Consider the following 16,036-nt stretch of genomic DNA (forward strand, 5'->3'; position numbering starts at 1 on the left):
CCACATGCCATGGAGCAACCAAGCCCATGCGCCACAACTACTGAGCCTGTGCTCTAGAGTCCGCAAGCCACAACTACTGAGCCCGCGTGCCACAACTATTGAAGCCCACGCGCCTAGAGCCCGTGCTCCGCAACAAGAGAAGCCACCACAATGAGAAGCCCACGCACCGCAATGAAGAGTAGCCCCCACTCACTGCAACTAGAGAAAACCCACGCGCAGCAATGAAGACCCAATGCAGCCAAAAATAAATAAATACATTTTAAAAAAATAAAAGAAAAGATGATTCGACCCAATCATCTGCTGGTATTTAGCAAATACTCAATGTTTGTTGAAAGGATTCACGAATAAAATGAAAAAATGACAATGAACAGGGCAAAGTGTAAAATAGCACTAATATGCAACTATTGAAGAAGACAAGCTTATTTTAAAAAGAAGGAAAGAAAATGAGATAATGAGAAACTAAACGTACACCATATTTTAATTGGATGAATCTATATTTGGATCACTAAAATAATTATTATTTATTAAGGATTGGCCAGAACCTTACAGGATATATGTGCATATTTATTTTGCATGGTCGTAGAATATTCTAGATCTAGTATGTCAACCTAAAGTTCAACACTACATAATAAAATGCTTTGACAGTGTCAAACTATGTGAAGGTATTTCTTTCCATTGTAAATTCAAAAGTCATTTTACTTGACAGATTTTGCTGATTCATGAAACATTTATTTCTGAGTTATTTCTTAACCAGCTCTATCTTGTTGCTTTCATAAATCAGGAGACCTGGTAGCCTGCAGCTTAGCAAAGATTTGTCTTTTTAACTATTTTCTTGTTTGGGAAATTGTTACCACAGGAACATGCTTGTCTCACCCACATCCTGAAGCAGCCAGTACGTTTCTTTTGCAAGAAATTATAAACATTTTTTAGGAGTACGTGGACGTCTGGTAATGCAGTTTATTTTGTTTATGGCCTTTGCTGTTGTCCTAGAAGTGAATATTACCTTAGGATTTCTGATATGTGTTTATATGCTGTGTTCATTTTGACTACATGATGAAAAATATACCACATACAGGTGTTAGCATATACTGTAAACTATCCTATTATCATTCCCAATTATTAGAGCTTTTGTCTCTTCAGATACTTGTTAAATGTTTTGCATTTAAGTAAAAAATAAATGTTTCAACTTGGAAAATACATTATCTGGCTTAAATAGTCTTTCACAACAGGCAGAGGATCAACACATCTGGCTTAATAAACATGGAACAGTTTTAGCAAAGTGCTAACTTTACTTAGGATTTTTAATCCGTCAATCACATAGCTTAGAAATTGATCTTCAAAAAGTTTACATTCTTAGCATATTTTATTAATGCCTATACCCATCATCAGTGTAGAACTGATGCTTCCTGGTTTTGAGATCATACTTTTAAAGCTCTGTTAGAGTAAGCTATCATGTTTAAAATTTTTAAATATCCCACCTAGAAACTGGCATAAAAACAAAATTTTGCTCATGTCCATGTCATATATAGCTGCCCAAAACTTGATGTTATTTCCCAATCATCATACTCTCTTTATAGACTGGCTACATGTGAGAGAGCTGTAGCCCAGGAATGGTGTGGCCAAAACTATCATTTATCTCTTCTAAGAAGGAGGCAGAAGCAGCATCATGGAGCAGCCAAACCCTACTGGGATTCCCAGCCAACCGCCATAGGATAACAAGGAGTTGTTCAATAGAGAGTGGGGAGGAGCCCCAAAATGCTATGGACCGCCGGCAGCAGGCTAAGCCAGGAGCCCAGCTGCTCCAGTTCAGCTAACAGCATACCCCTCACATAGCAGCCACTGGTTCTCAGTTATGCAGTGGACTCCTCCTGGTAAACCCCAGACTCCCCCAAATGCAAATCCTTTCCATGATTCTTCCTGGCAAATGACTCACAATTCCATAGCATTTTATTTTAACATAAGTTGCTTATTAGCAGTTATCTACTGAATGAATTTGAGTTATTAAAATGGGGTGTTCATAAACTAAAATTAGCTCATGGCCACGGTTTCCTGCTGATGCAGATTTTTCTAAGAAGTCCATGCCACGAAGCACTTGGCAATTTGCAGGGCTCTACTGCGCATGCTCACGAACAAGTTGTAGTTGGAATTCCTACAATTTGGAGGAAGGATGTTTTGTGTCCAGTACATCGTTCGTGTTGTCTGAAGCTGGTCATAGTTTTTAATTGCTGTTATTTTTGTTTTTAATGAAAATTACTACTGAAGTTAATGATCACGTGAGTTTGCTGTGGTTGTTGGGCTAACCCTACAGTGTGTGTTGAAATGCACGTTTTTATCAGCCGCACTTTTGGCTTATGATTTGGCTTATGATTAACTAGACTTTAAGATGTAATTGTATAGGTTATGGTTTAACATTCATACTCTTGTCACTACAGCAGATGTATACCTACCCATCCCCAAATTTACTTATAGAATGACATTTATTATCACGAGGTCTTTTTCCACTGGGGAATAGGAATGTGGGACTAAATGCACCATTGGGTAGTTTGTCTTCCTATGTAAGTCTCATCTGACTTGTTTGACCTAAAGGCACTATCCAGATACTATCTTCTTCTTACTCTCCAATCCCAGCCTTTGGCGTTGATCCAGTGGCTTTTTAGATTTGACATCTGACAGTGGACTCTCCAGCCTAGCTCTTGCCTTGCTCCCTGGCTTCCCAGTGAATGACCCAAATTTTCATAGTTTAGTATTTAATCAGTTCCCTGTGGGCAGAATATCAGTTTGAAGCCTGTACCACTCAAGCGATGTCACTGGATAACTGACCCAAGCACAGTGATAGATTTTAGTAGATGAGTCTTAACGTCATGTGAATAGATTATCTTATTTTTTTTGTGGCTGTTATCATTGTTGTTTTTGGTGTGTGTGTGTGTGTTTAAAGATACCCATTGTATTAGCTCAAGCTGCCATAAGAAAATACTGTAGACTGGGTGGCTTCAACAATAGGAATTTATTTCTCACAGTTCTAGGAAATCCAAGATCAAGGTCCCAGCTGATTTGGTTCCCCAGTGAGGACTCTCTTCCTGAATTGCAAACGGCCACCTTCCTGTCATGTCCTCACATAGAGGAGAAAGAAAGAGAACTTTGATCTCTCTTCTTCTTCTTAAAAGGACACTAATCCTGTCATGGGGCCTCCACCCTCATAACCTCATCTAAACCTAACTACCTCCCAAAGACCCCACCTCCAAATACCATCACAGTGAGGGTTAGGGCCTCAATAAATGAATTCTGGAGAGACACAATTCAGTCTATGACATATGTGCTTATTCAGGACACTTATAAAATGTCGCAAAGTGCAAACTTACTAGTCAAGCAAGGAACCCCTAATTTCAAATGAAATTTTTTTTCATGGCCTCTTTTGTGCCCTGCTAAGAAGTCTTAATGACTTACTTTTTGACTGTGAATTTATGATGGTTATATCTTTTATTTTCAGATATGCAGGAATATATGTGACTGTTAAGTAGGTAGAGTAAGCACTTGCTTACATGAAGGGAGTTGAGATTTTCCGTCAGGTCATTCTGCTTTAGAACTCCTGCCTGCCGTTGTACCTGATGGTCCACATTATTATGTGGGCTAAAGACATGGATGGAGACGTCAGATGCATCTGCTAAAATACAAACATTTTTCAAGATAGGTAACAAAACCATTATCAGCCTCCAAAATAGGAGCTAAGAAAGAAGTTTGGTACTGAAAGGAATGTTCCCAGGTTCATCCTATGTATTCATTGCTGTAATTTTCCTCTCCCTTTGCTTACATTTTGACTCAGGCTCTCACTAAATTTCTCCTCTAACGGTAAGGCTTTCTCAGGTTAGACCTCATTGTGTGTCTGTGTCTTGGTGGAATCACCATTATGCCCTACAATACTGATTAATGGATATCAAGCATAGTGATACTAACTCACAAAACAAAATGTCACTATATTAGTCTTCAAAGGGAGCTATAGTTGCCCTAGGCCCAAGGGTGTCTTCTAACTGGTGTGGGCCAAGGACTTCAGATGGCTGGAGTAGGCTTGGCAGAGGTCTGGGGCTGTGTCTATCGGGTATGTGTCTTGTGTAATACAAGGGAAGCCTGGGTCATGGGAAGGGTATTTGGCTTCAAATTACTAGAACTGAAGACAAGCTGAGTTCATTAGAAAACCATGGTAGGAATGGTTGAATTAAGGTGTCAGGTTCAAGGCGTTAGACCAGAATTGAGAAATGGTTTGCAGAGTTAAAGAACTGGCACCCAGATAGAAGTGGAATGGAAAGAGGAGTGAGAAGGACATAGCCAACGAGAAGATCCCTGGGTGACTGATATGAATGAGACTAGAGTAAACGTTCACCACTCATTTTTGTTTGCTCTAGATCACATAGACTAGGGAGAATCTAATTCTCTCCCAGGCTTCCTCTCATCTGGGACCAGTCAAGACAGAGAGTGGTCAAGTCTTCCCTGGGTTTCCTGTCACTGATTTTCTGGTTCATCCTTTACCTACTTGGACAACTGTGGAAGCCAGCTTCTATGCCTCAAGTCCAGCTTCTTTTCAATCAATTGCTCAGACTTCCCATCTAGTATTTTAGAGTTAGCTCTGGGGATCTGAACACTAAAGCTATGTCTTGGCAGATAAATATGGCAAGAATACATTGGGGTTGGTAACCACAAGAAACTTGAATGGATCCAAGAAAGTCTTTGAATTTTGGTGTTGGGCAGATGTGTTGGACTGAGAACCAGAGAAACTCCCATCCAGAAGACCCCGTACCCTACCACTCCTGTCCAGTACCCAGAGTCTGTCAGCCGTATTCTTTAGTACATTGGTCCTGGAGTAGTCTTTCATATATTGGTCAATGCCATTTCTAAGCTGTTTTGGGGTGCTCTACACCTCTTTGAGGTATCAACCTTAGCAGTGAAACAAAGAAAATAGAGAGAGTGACAGTGGTCATTATTATGAGAGAGGGTATTCTGTGTGGAAAAATTGTGTGAATTTTGCAGTGACAAGATAGTTAGACCAACTCATAGTGTCTCCATGCTTTGTGACATTTAAGAAATTTTAACCAAGCCTATCTGACTGTCCTTGGCTGGTCAGTGGCAACAGATAGGTGAATTTGGATGTAGAGGTCTCTGGAAAAGTTCTTTCTGTAGTCCGCAAGACCACAGAAATTAGTAAAAAAGTGATCTTGAGGAAGACTACCACCTCCCTGATGATGAACAGAGCGTAGTTTGAGCATCTAAGGAATGAGACTACTGTTTTCATAAGGATGGCCACTACCACCAGAATTGTTTATGGCACAAGGAGAGATATGATATAAAGTCCAGTGTGATGCTGTCCCAAGGGCACTAGGGCATCAGGAGAAATGCAGTAGCCTTAGCCTTAATTTGTTTTAGACCCAGGCAATTCTGCTTTGAAAAGCACTGGGCTAGCTGCACAGCTGCTGCAGCTCCCAGTGTGCCATGATCAATGCCTTGGAGGGCCATGTGGTTTTCCAGGACAGAGAATGGAACCAGGAGTAGGAGCCTGTCATTTGGGGGCTAGTAAGCTACTCTTCCACACGATCTCAGTGGGTCACTTTGCACGTGTCAAATCAGAGTGATAAGCAGAAGCCCCTGCCCACTGTTTGCATCTGATTTGTCCTTTAATTACAGCAGCACTGAAATGTAAGTTTTCAGGACAGAGGATCTCTCAGAGTGGCTTAGTCTCAGTTACCCCTGGTAATCAAGCCTGTAAGACAAAGTATCAGCCCAGTGATTCTAGCTGCCTGACTTACAAGTAATCAGTAGCTCAGAGTTTTGGAAGAAGAAGCCTGCCATTGCTCACAACTGCTGAGCTTTCTGAACTTCTGGACTTGTTAGAAGCTAAAGTTATTGGATTGCATAGGGAGGTGCCAGGCTCCCTCACGTGTGGGCCTGTAGGCTTTGACAGTGATCTTTGTCACATTCTAGCTAACTGACCATGGCCAATTTTAATTTCTCTCCAAAAATAACCACAAGGTAGATGGAGTCTGTTGTCCTGGGTCTTCTTTTGTGACAGACTAGAATTAAATATGTCTGTTTCCATAGTATTAGATCAGGGCAGACTGGGGAAGGCCACTGCTGGGACAGAAGTGAGCAAGCTGCTGAATGAAAGCCATTATTGGACTCGGACCGTTCTTCAGATTTCCTGATGAGCCAGAATTAACCATGGGATCGACCTATAGAAAGGCATTGGCTACTCACAATGCTGCTTCTAGCCCGAACAGTCTTCAGCTGAGCATAGCAGGTGAAGTGGTGATAACATCTGCCTTTCCCTCGTTACCATGGGCGACGCTTGCACTTCCTGGCCATAGATAAGATGTGGTCCACACTCAGCACTCTAGTGCAGAGGCATGCCTCCTCTCCGCAGATGCACCTACCATGCCAAAGTCAGTGAGAACTGTACATCACCATGCCCCTGCCTTCTCTGGAAGCTGAAGGCCAAAGTGTCTGGCAGAAAGGTGTGGCCAGGCAGCTGACCATACTCTCACCTGACTGGAGGTCAGGTGACTTGGAAAGGCTGCCAAACTCACTCAGCAGGGCCAGCTCATCTTTTCAGGTTGTTCTGAGGGCTTCTTGGAACTGGGTCCCGATAGAGAGCCCGTTCCATGACAATTCTTGGATAAGAGGTCAGGATTGAGTTGCACATCAGTTAACTCCCCGTCCTCCCTTCCTCCTTGTCAGAGGCAGTAGAGGGCAGCCTCCATCTTTCCATCAATCTTGCCAATCTTTGATAGGAGCCTGCCTATCAAACAGGTCCCACACAGTGGTCAAGAAGCCCTGTAGGGCTGCCAGGTTACATGAGCTGAACTCCCCATCAGGCAAGATATCCAACCATCCTTTTTCTTCTCCTGAGAACCATGGATAATTGTGAGGAATTTTAACAGCTGAATTACAAATTTAAGCAGTTCCTCCAGATCCTCTCAGGGTTTTTGGGTGGTTGGAGGAGAAAGAGCCTGGGAAGAGAAGGCAAAGAACAGAGGCTCCAAAAGCTGCGAAGTTTTACCTCAGTACTTCCCTGTGAAGTTTGGTTTTTTCCTGAGTGCCAAATTCCCCAAGCACAGTAACTGGAATATAGCCACTAGAATTTCCATGTTGCCATAAAATAGGTGTGCTTCTATATCTGATTCCTTCTGGTAGGAGAGAGGACAGACCCCAACAGAATGTCAACCATGAGAGCTAGTGCCAGGGGTTGGGTTCTTAGAGCTGGAACCAAGGTGGTCAAGATAATTTACCTGAAGTAGCCAGAAACGGGAAGAGGCAGAGATGGGATCAAGCCAAGTCCTTTGAGCAAGTCAATGATCAAAGCTGAGACTGGGTAAGAAACAGACTAGAAAATGGAAATGAAGCCAGCAGGTTGGAAGCTAGGCAGTACTGGAACAGGCCAGGACTCAGATGAAAGGCTTGGAAGTTAAGTAAGGAGGCCCTGGGCAATTGCCACAAACAGAGCTGGAATTTCTGCAACTTATTTTTATTATCTGCCTGTCATGTGGTACACCTTTGGGTCAACGTAGTTTAGGAGACCCAAGACAAATATCCAGTTAGGAATATGAAAGTAACCAGGTCATAACAGCTTGCCATAAAGCAGACCTTACCTATCCATTCACTCAGCCTGCTCCTTACCCCCTCTGGACCCTGTTAAAATCTCTGGCAGAACTTCTTACAAGTCCCAATTTATAAATTATTTATAATTTAGTACATTTTAACTGAGATGCTTTCTGCTGCCATAAAAAAAGATGGCTTGATTTAATAGAGAAGCTCTTTCAAAATCATACTACAAGCTGTTACTTCTAGAAATGCTTCCAGGGTTAGCTAATTTCATACATAGTGTGTGGATTCTTGCTAACTTCCATCTGTGAGGATGACACTTTCTGATGTTGTTCCTAGATTTTAGGTTGGGTTGTGCCTATCTTATTTGGAGAACTAAGTCATCTTTGTATTTAATCAAAATTAATAAAATGCAATATCCATGCGTTCACTCATTTGTTCAGTTCACATATATTGAGCCTATATGGCTAATTGATTCATTCAGTCAGTCAGTCAATAAATATTGAACACCTATTATGTTCCAGCACTGTTCTGGGAACTAGGGATATAAAGTTGATTAAGATAGAGATTCTTCCCTCTTGGTGCTCACAATTTAGTGGAGATGAGAGAAAAACCATTCCAGAGCATGATATTAAGTATGGATAAACATGGAGGTTATGGGGGGCCCATTAGAAGGGATGAGTTTCAACTGAATTGTGAAATATGAGTAGATGTCAGTTGGTCTAAAGGTATTAACTCAAAACTGACCTAATCCTATGAACTGTGAGCTTATACTTGTACTCTCTCCCTATCTTTGTATCTTCTCCATGATTTCATTTAATTTCAAGCATGTAGACAAAACTAAGCTCAGGAAGTATTTTGGGTGTCCTAACTAAGAGTCACCTGCCTCATCAGAATTTCTCAGTAACTGCTAAAGATATCACCTTGAGTATGTCCAAAAAACTTTAAAGAGAAATATGTAGATTTTCCGGTGAATTTAAATATTATAAATGGACAATTGGGCAAATGTACCTGGTTAAGACATCATTTCCTGTCCAAGGCATTTGGTCTTGAGTTAACAAATCACCTCATCTCCCACTCACGAAAACGTTTCCTTTGGATATAGTTTAGCTATTAGTTGGTCTGTTTTCCACCAGGCCTGAAAATTTTATTTCATTTTGAGTAATAAAAATAATTGGTAATAGTTTTTAAAGATTTACATTATGAAAAAATTTTAAAAACAGGAATTGTACAAAGAACTATTTTCTAAGATACTATAAAATAGGCAAGCTAAACTAAGATCTAAATCACACAAAATAAGATCTAAAAATATGAGCTGGATCTTTAATTATTAGCAATTATGAGAAATTTCACTGAGAATTGTATTATTATGTTAAAAATGTATTTGATAAGTAAATATCTACTCTGTACCTCTCTGATTTGAGTCATCATTAGTATAAAGTTAAGCATTTACTCTTCCTATTTGCAGATATCTAAGAGATGAATCCAAGGTGGTACTTAAAGACATGAAATCAGAACTGAGGATTCCTGATGTCTTGTCAAATAAACGATCCTTTATTTTTTATTTTTCGAACAATGGATTGAGACTAGATTATGAAATTAACTTATGGATCGCAACCATTATTTATTTAAAAAAAATGAAAACACAACAAAATAAGAGAAATACAATGCAATGCAATATAATAGAAAATAAAGCACATTACCAGGGAGTAAGGATGAGCATTTCATAAAACTTTTTCTTTTCTGTTCTATATATACCTGTATACAAATACTAGGTAACAATGCAAAAATGTATTTTTTATGGAAGGACCTGGTTAAAAAAAAATGTCTTAGAAGACGCAGTACAAGTGGAAATTGTGCAACAAGAGAAGCTGGGCAGGTTGAGGTACCCTCACAGGGGTTCAGACCAATAAATAATGGAGACATTGGGTGAAGTGGTTGACCCAGAAGCCTTGAATGGCTAGAGAGAAGTCCATCATGATGAATATAAGTGTAATGTCCCCTGGAACTTGAGGATTGGTGATAGCTACAACAACCCCTGAGGCTGCTACTACAAGCCTTAGTTGTATTTCAGGTATCACGAAGGGTCATCTCTTCCTCACTGCCTGCAGAGTGGTGTGCCAAGAGAAAGCCAGCCATGGGAAAAGCAGAATTAAGGTATTAAGGTCTTGGTAAGCTGTACTCTAAAAGGGGCATAGCCTTGATTTGTGGAGTTGCTACCTGTGTTGTTTCTTGAAGTCGGTTTATCTGAAGCTTTCACCCTATGTTCTTTGGCCATTGCGTCAATATAATCTGTCTGTTGTTGGGTTTTATCATCTATAAGTAAGAAGATTGCATTTCAGGAAAGCTCAAGGAAACTAGCAGGTGTCAAAAACAGTGTGTTTTATCCCCTAGGAGGTTCTTTCTCCGTCTTAGGAGAAAAGGCATTTGTCCTGTTTTTCCAAATGCGTCAGTAATTGAATTGTGAAACACTTGGAGCCTACCAAACTGGGAATATCTGGGGTACTTCAGGTCATGCAGATGTTGATAAATTCTAGCAATCTATGAGGACAAACACTGGATCATGTGTACTTTCAAATTAGTACCACCACTCTCCAAAAGCCACATTTGAATATCACTGCTAAATATCACTGGCATAACCCAATGTTTTTTATTGAATGTTGTGCTAGTGACACTCAGACTTTATGGACTAGTGAATATCTCCCAAGGCCCAGATTCTGTTTCTGTAAGTTGGTCAAAGTGAACCACATCTCCCCCTCTTTAAAGGGTAGATCAGAAAGCTGTATTTCCAATTTGAATCTTTAGAAGTGGCAAGAAATGAGAATGAGATGCATTTGCTTTGGTCCAGGGATAATCATGTGCAGGGAAATAATCAGAATCTGTTGCAAAAACCACGCAGCTCCACCAGCATCATTATCCAACCACTTGGGCAATGTTTCAGGCAAGGAGGAATCTAGTGGACTGAACACATGGACAATCTTAGGCTTGCCCTTGAAGTGTGCACTTCAGCCCACATTCAAGCACATTGGTTCCGAGCTGATGCTGTCTGTAAATACTCATGATGCTTTTAGCCATGATTACTAACAAGAGGACCAAGGATACTGACACATTAGGCCACAGGAAACAAAAAGGATTTGACAGCATGGAAGTAACCAGAATGGGAAGTCTGGGTAACCATGCGGTACCTACAACACAATACAGGGAAGCATGTGAGTGTATTGGATCCAGCTTGGAAAACAGTGTTAGGTCCATGTAGTCTGTGAAGATGGGAAGAATAGGTGGATACGAGGGTCTCAAGGATTCAGGATTCAGTTTCCAGAAAATTCAGTGTAGGTAAATTAATAAAAACAGTACTGGTGAACAAGTTGTGACCAAAGGCAGAGGCTGTTTACTCTCTGTTGTATTTCATGATCTCTGTGTGTAGGTAGACAAGAATTCACAAAGACAGGTGGACTCTAGGTGATGGTGGATCTTATACTTTCTCAAAAATGCATACAGATGATATTTATGCAGGTACAATAAAAATATTAATATTAAAATAAAGAGATAATAATTATTTGTTATATGTGCATGACAGTTTATAGTAATCAAGGGCAAGTATCATGGAGCACATCCACACAGAAAAAGTGTCTTAGTAAACTAATAGTTTGTACCAGGTGATACCTGGTATTGCCCACTCTGGGCATCGAAGTCTTGAAACTAATAGTCAGATGTCAATTTATAATAATACCTGAAGTAATAAGAATTATATACTTTATTTTATAATTTTATGTAATTTTATCATATAATTAATGTAATTATATATAAAAACATATAAAATAAGGATCTGGTAAAAATTGCTGGTTCCTGTTCACTAATGAACTAGTAAAATCTATTTAGTTCATTGTCGTTAAACTAGTCATCTTTATTCTGGTCTAATTTCCTTCTTTTTTCAGTTCTCCTGACTTCCTTTTCCCTCATCATGTTCTTGTTCCAACCTGACATGTTTGCCTTTACTTATCCTTTATCTTTAGTCTTATTAGGAATTTCACAACTGTATCTTTAAGGTGATGCTGTAAAATGTGTTCTACCAAATCCTCGATTTGTCCATCTCCAATGGTCAGGCTTCAGTCCTTTCCCTGACCGCAGCATTCAGTTCTCTTCACAGTCAACATTCTATCCCATTGTGTTTGGACACATTCTACAACTAATCAGTGATAGAATAGGGCTTTCTTCTGACCCCTTTGTGAGGAAGCGCACCTTTCTGATTGTGGCACAAGCTGGACGTGGTTTCCCTTTGGGCAGAAATGTGACTGCTGTCACCCCTCCTTTAGGGCACTACTATGTGCCTGCAGCAGCAGCCTGAGAACTTCTAGTTAAGCATTTAAAGTCAGTGGTCACATAGGTTACTTACACAATCCTTTCACTCAATCTTTACAACAACCCTGTGAGATAGATATTATTATCATACAAAGGTGAGGGAATTGACAAGGGTGCAAAACAAGTAAGTAGGAGAACTATTATGGGAACCCAGGTCATCTGATTTAAGTCCTAGACTGTTTCCTTCAGAATGAATTAAATGACTGCATAGCACAAAAATCATTAGAACATTCAAACTTTCCACTTAAACTTGACCTCGGACTTACAGCCTTTTTAATTTTAAAATAGCACAGTTTCTCTGGTTTCCATTTTTTATTTGGTTATTTTCTGATTGTCACATTACATAGAATAATTATCACTTGTCTAGTTAGAAGTATAAATGATTCCAATGAATGAAAGCAGAAACAAGTAATCAATCATAATAATCAATAATTATGCAAATCAATTCAGTATTTACCTAATTTTGAATAATGCATGTAATTATTATGCACAGAGTTGTTAGAAAAACCAAAGGCATTAAACTAAAACAAAATAAATTTTACAAATAAAGAGTAGTTTGTATAGAAGTGACAAATATATGTATATACTAATAAATTCTACCAATTTAAAAGAAAAACCTATTATGAATACTTTTTTATTTGTTTCAAAAAGTATTTCTTTATCTCTTGTGTTCTCATATCATAAATTCAGGCACCAAACCAGATAATACCAGTTGTAAAATAATCTAAATTTTTGTCTGCTAATGTGACATATAAATCTCACTAGGTACTAAATTCTTACTCACACTTAGATCTGTTTCTAGAATTTATATTTTTGTGCACTGAATACCCTGTTTCTTCAAATCTTTCTTTTCATTACTTTGTTCTTAATAAGTGCTTTAATATCTGGTTAGGCAACACTCCCATATTACTTTTCTTTTTCAGTTTTTAAGTGAATGTTTTTATCCGCTACAATTTTTTTTCTGCTTCAACTTTAGAACCATTTTGGATATCATCCTGAAGGAAAACAAAAATGACACTAGCACTTTTGTTTCATTTCATTAAGTCAGATTAATTTGGAGAAGAATTAAATGGCTTATAATAGTGGACCTTCTTGACTTTCCCTTTATTCAAGTCATTTTTCTTACACTCCTCAGTAGAAATATGAGGCTGTTTATATATAGGCTCTCTCTTTATTTCTTGTCAATTCCAATGTTTTTTGTCAAAGTTTCTAATTGCGAGCAAAAAAGTTGACTTATGCTGAGTAAGCAGAAAACACATTCAAAATATGTTGGGTAGTTTAGTGAATCAGTAGGTAGATTCAAGAACCAGGCACAAGGTTAAACTTCCAAGGAAAATGATCAGAACCATCACAGCAAGTTCTGATGAGAAAACTGCCACCACCACGGAGCACTAGAGGTTCAGGTGGCAGCAGCTACCTCTGCACCAGGAACTCAACTGTTACTTCTAGGAACACTGCTACTTTTTTTTTTTTTTTTTTCCTTAAATTTTGTTGAAGTATAGTTGATCTACAATGTTGTGTAAATTTCTGCTGTACAGCAAAGTAATTCAGTTATACATGTATATATATACATTCTTTTTCATATCCTTTTCCATTATGGTTTATAACAGGATATTGAATATATTTCCCTGTGCTATACAGTAGGACCTTGTTGTTAATCCATCCTATATATAATAGTTTGCATCTGTTAATTCCAAACTCCCAATCCTTCCCTCTCCCACCCCTCCTCCGACTTGGCAACCACAAGTCTGTTCTCTATGTCTGTGAGTCTGTTTCTGTTTGGTAGATATGTTCATTTGCTACTTCTTTCTTTATCTTATTTGCATTGGCTAGAACTTCCAGAATAATGTGACTATTAATGTAAATGATGAGCATCTTTTTCTTGCTCCTGCCTTTAATGGAAAAATGTGTTGTTCATTTTGGTTCACCATTACATATTGGTAAGATATGTAAAAATGTTAGGGAAATCATCTTTGATTCAGAACATATTAAGAGATTTGTTTTGTTTAAATTTTTTTCTCATTAGAAATGAATTCTGAATTTTATCAGATGCTTCTTGGTCAAAATTATCATATATTTGTATTTTTTTATTTTAACCTATTAATGTGATATAATAATAGGTTTTCTAATATTTACCCTTCCTTGTATTCATGAAATAACTCTATTCAGTCATGGTGAGACAACTTCAATATAGTATAGAGGTTATGAGCACATGTTCTGGAATCTGCCTGCCTGGGTCCTAATTTAGGCTCTGCCATTACTATTTACTGTGACCATGGACAAGTAACAGCCTCTGTAATTCTTAGGGTTTTCTTCTGCAAAATTGGCAAGATAATAATACTTATGTGAGAGTTGTGTGAGAATCATTTGAGATAATTCCTGAAAACAACAATATATGAGATATACTGAGTGTGTAATAAATGTCAATTAATATAATTATTTTATCTTAATATAGACTGTTTTTGTCAATATTGTATGCGTGATTCTTGCAATATATTTCCAAATGAGATTGACTTGTCATTTTCTTTTTGGATGCTGTCTTTGTCAATTATCTTTGACACCTTTGTGGTATCAGTGTTTTGTTAGTCTTGCCAAGTGAACTGGAAAGCTTTCTGTCTTCTTCCATATTTCAGAAGACTTTAAATAACATTTAAACTTCTATTTAATTAAGGAATGAAAAATTTTCTGTTTTTTTCTGTTAACCATCAGTGTCATCACATTTGCTAGGTATAGTTCTTTGACAACGTTTTCATTTCTTTCATGGCTTTCACCTTTACAAATATTCCATTTAAATTAACTTTAATCATTTGTACTTTCTTAAAATATCATTTTTACCATACATTAATAAATTCAAATTTATTATGGTAGAGTTGTACATAATATTTTCTTAAGGATTTTTAAGTCTCCTTAAAATCTGTTGTTGCCTTCATTCCTATGTTACAAAATTGATACTTGCTATTCTTCACCTTTGTTCAGAACTGGTAGCAATTTCATTATGATTAGTATGGATAAGTTCTAGAAATACATTAATAAAAAGTATCTCAATAGTTTTGCTCTCTGTCAACTTCCATTATCATGAGTTTCTTCCTCCTTGTTCCTTTTTGGTTATTTTTAAATTGTCTTTTACTATTTTCATGCTTAGTTCATTTATTTTCCTTCTTTTTTATTTTAGATCAAAGCATTTTAGGCTAAGGGACTATGAATTTTCCTCTGAGTACAGTTTGATCCCATCTCATATTTTTTAATCTATTATTTTTAATGTTTTGTTTTAATCTGTTGTTTATAGACATTTATAGTTTTAATTTATTCTTTAATCTAAGAATCACTCAAAAAGACTGTTTTTAACTTTTAAAATTAAATTGAAATTGATTTCTAGTTTTATTACACAGAGGTCAGAGAATGTGGACTGTACAATTTTTGTTTTTGTTTTTCTTTCCCTCTAATTGTTTGATCATTTAAGCAAGAAATGTGAAAAAACTGGAAGTCGTTATTACTGTCCTGCCCCTGGGTTCTTCAGAACCATTTTTTTTTAGATTCCATATATATGTGTTAACATACGGTATTTGTTTTTCTCTTTCTGACTTACTTCACTCTGTATGACAGACTCTAGGTCCATCCACCTCACTACAAATAACTCAATTTTGTTTCTTTTTATTGCAGAGTAATACGTAGAGAATGGACCTGAGGACATGGGGAGGGGGAAGGGTAATCTGAGACGAAGTGAGAGAGTAGCATTGACATATATACACTACCAAATGTAAAAAAGATAGGTAGTGGGAAGCAGCCACATAGCACAAGGAGATCAGCTCCGTGCTTTGTGACCACCTAGAGGGGTGGGATAGGGAGGGTGGGAGGGAGACACAAGAGGGAGGGAATATGGGGATATATGTATATGTATAGCTGATTCACTTTGTTATACAGCAGAAACTAACACAACATTGTAAAGCAATTATACTCCAATAAAGATGTTAAAAAAAAAAAACAAAAAAAACTGGAAGTCGAACATAGTAAACTGAGAGGACAACATATTGGGCATGAAAATTCTCTTTTATCTATCTTACTTTAAAATATGTAAAATATGTAAAACTAAGCT

The 16,036-nt window shown here is 37.9% G+C and overlaps 1 protein-coding gene across 2 annotated transcripts in view; it reads left to right on the forward strand.

The window, feature by feature from the left end:
* Window positions 1–16,036, forward strand: part of SPEF2 (sperm flagellar 2) — a 185,125-nt gene that overhangs the window by 48,351 nt on the left and 120,738 nt on the right. The gene's annotated exons all lie outside the window — the stretch shown is intronic.

The sequence above is a fragment of the Balaenoptera borealis genome (genome assembly GCF_965194805.1).
Source record: "Balaenoptera borealis genome assembly, chromosome: 2".
Classification (NCBI taxonomy): domain Eukaryota; kingdom Metazoa; phylum Chordata; class Mammalia; order Artiodactyla; family Balaenopteridae; genus Balaenoptera; species Balaenoptera borealis.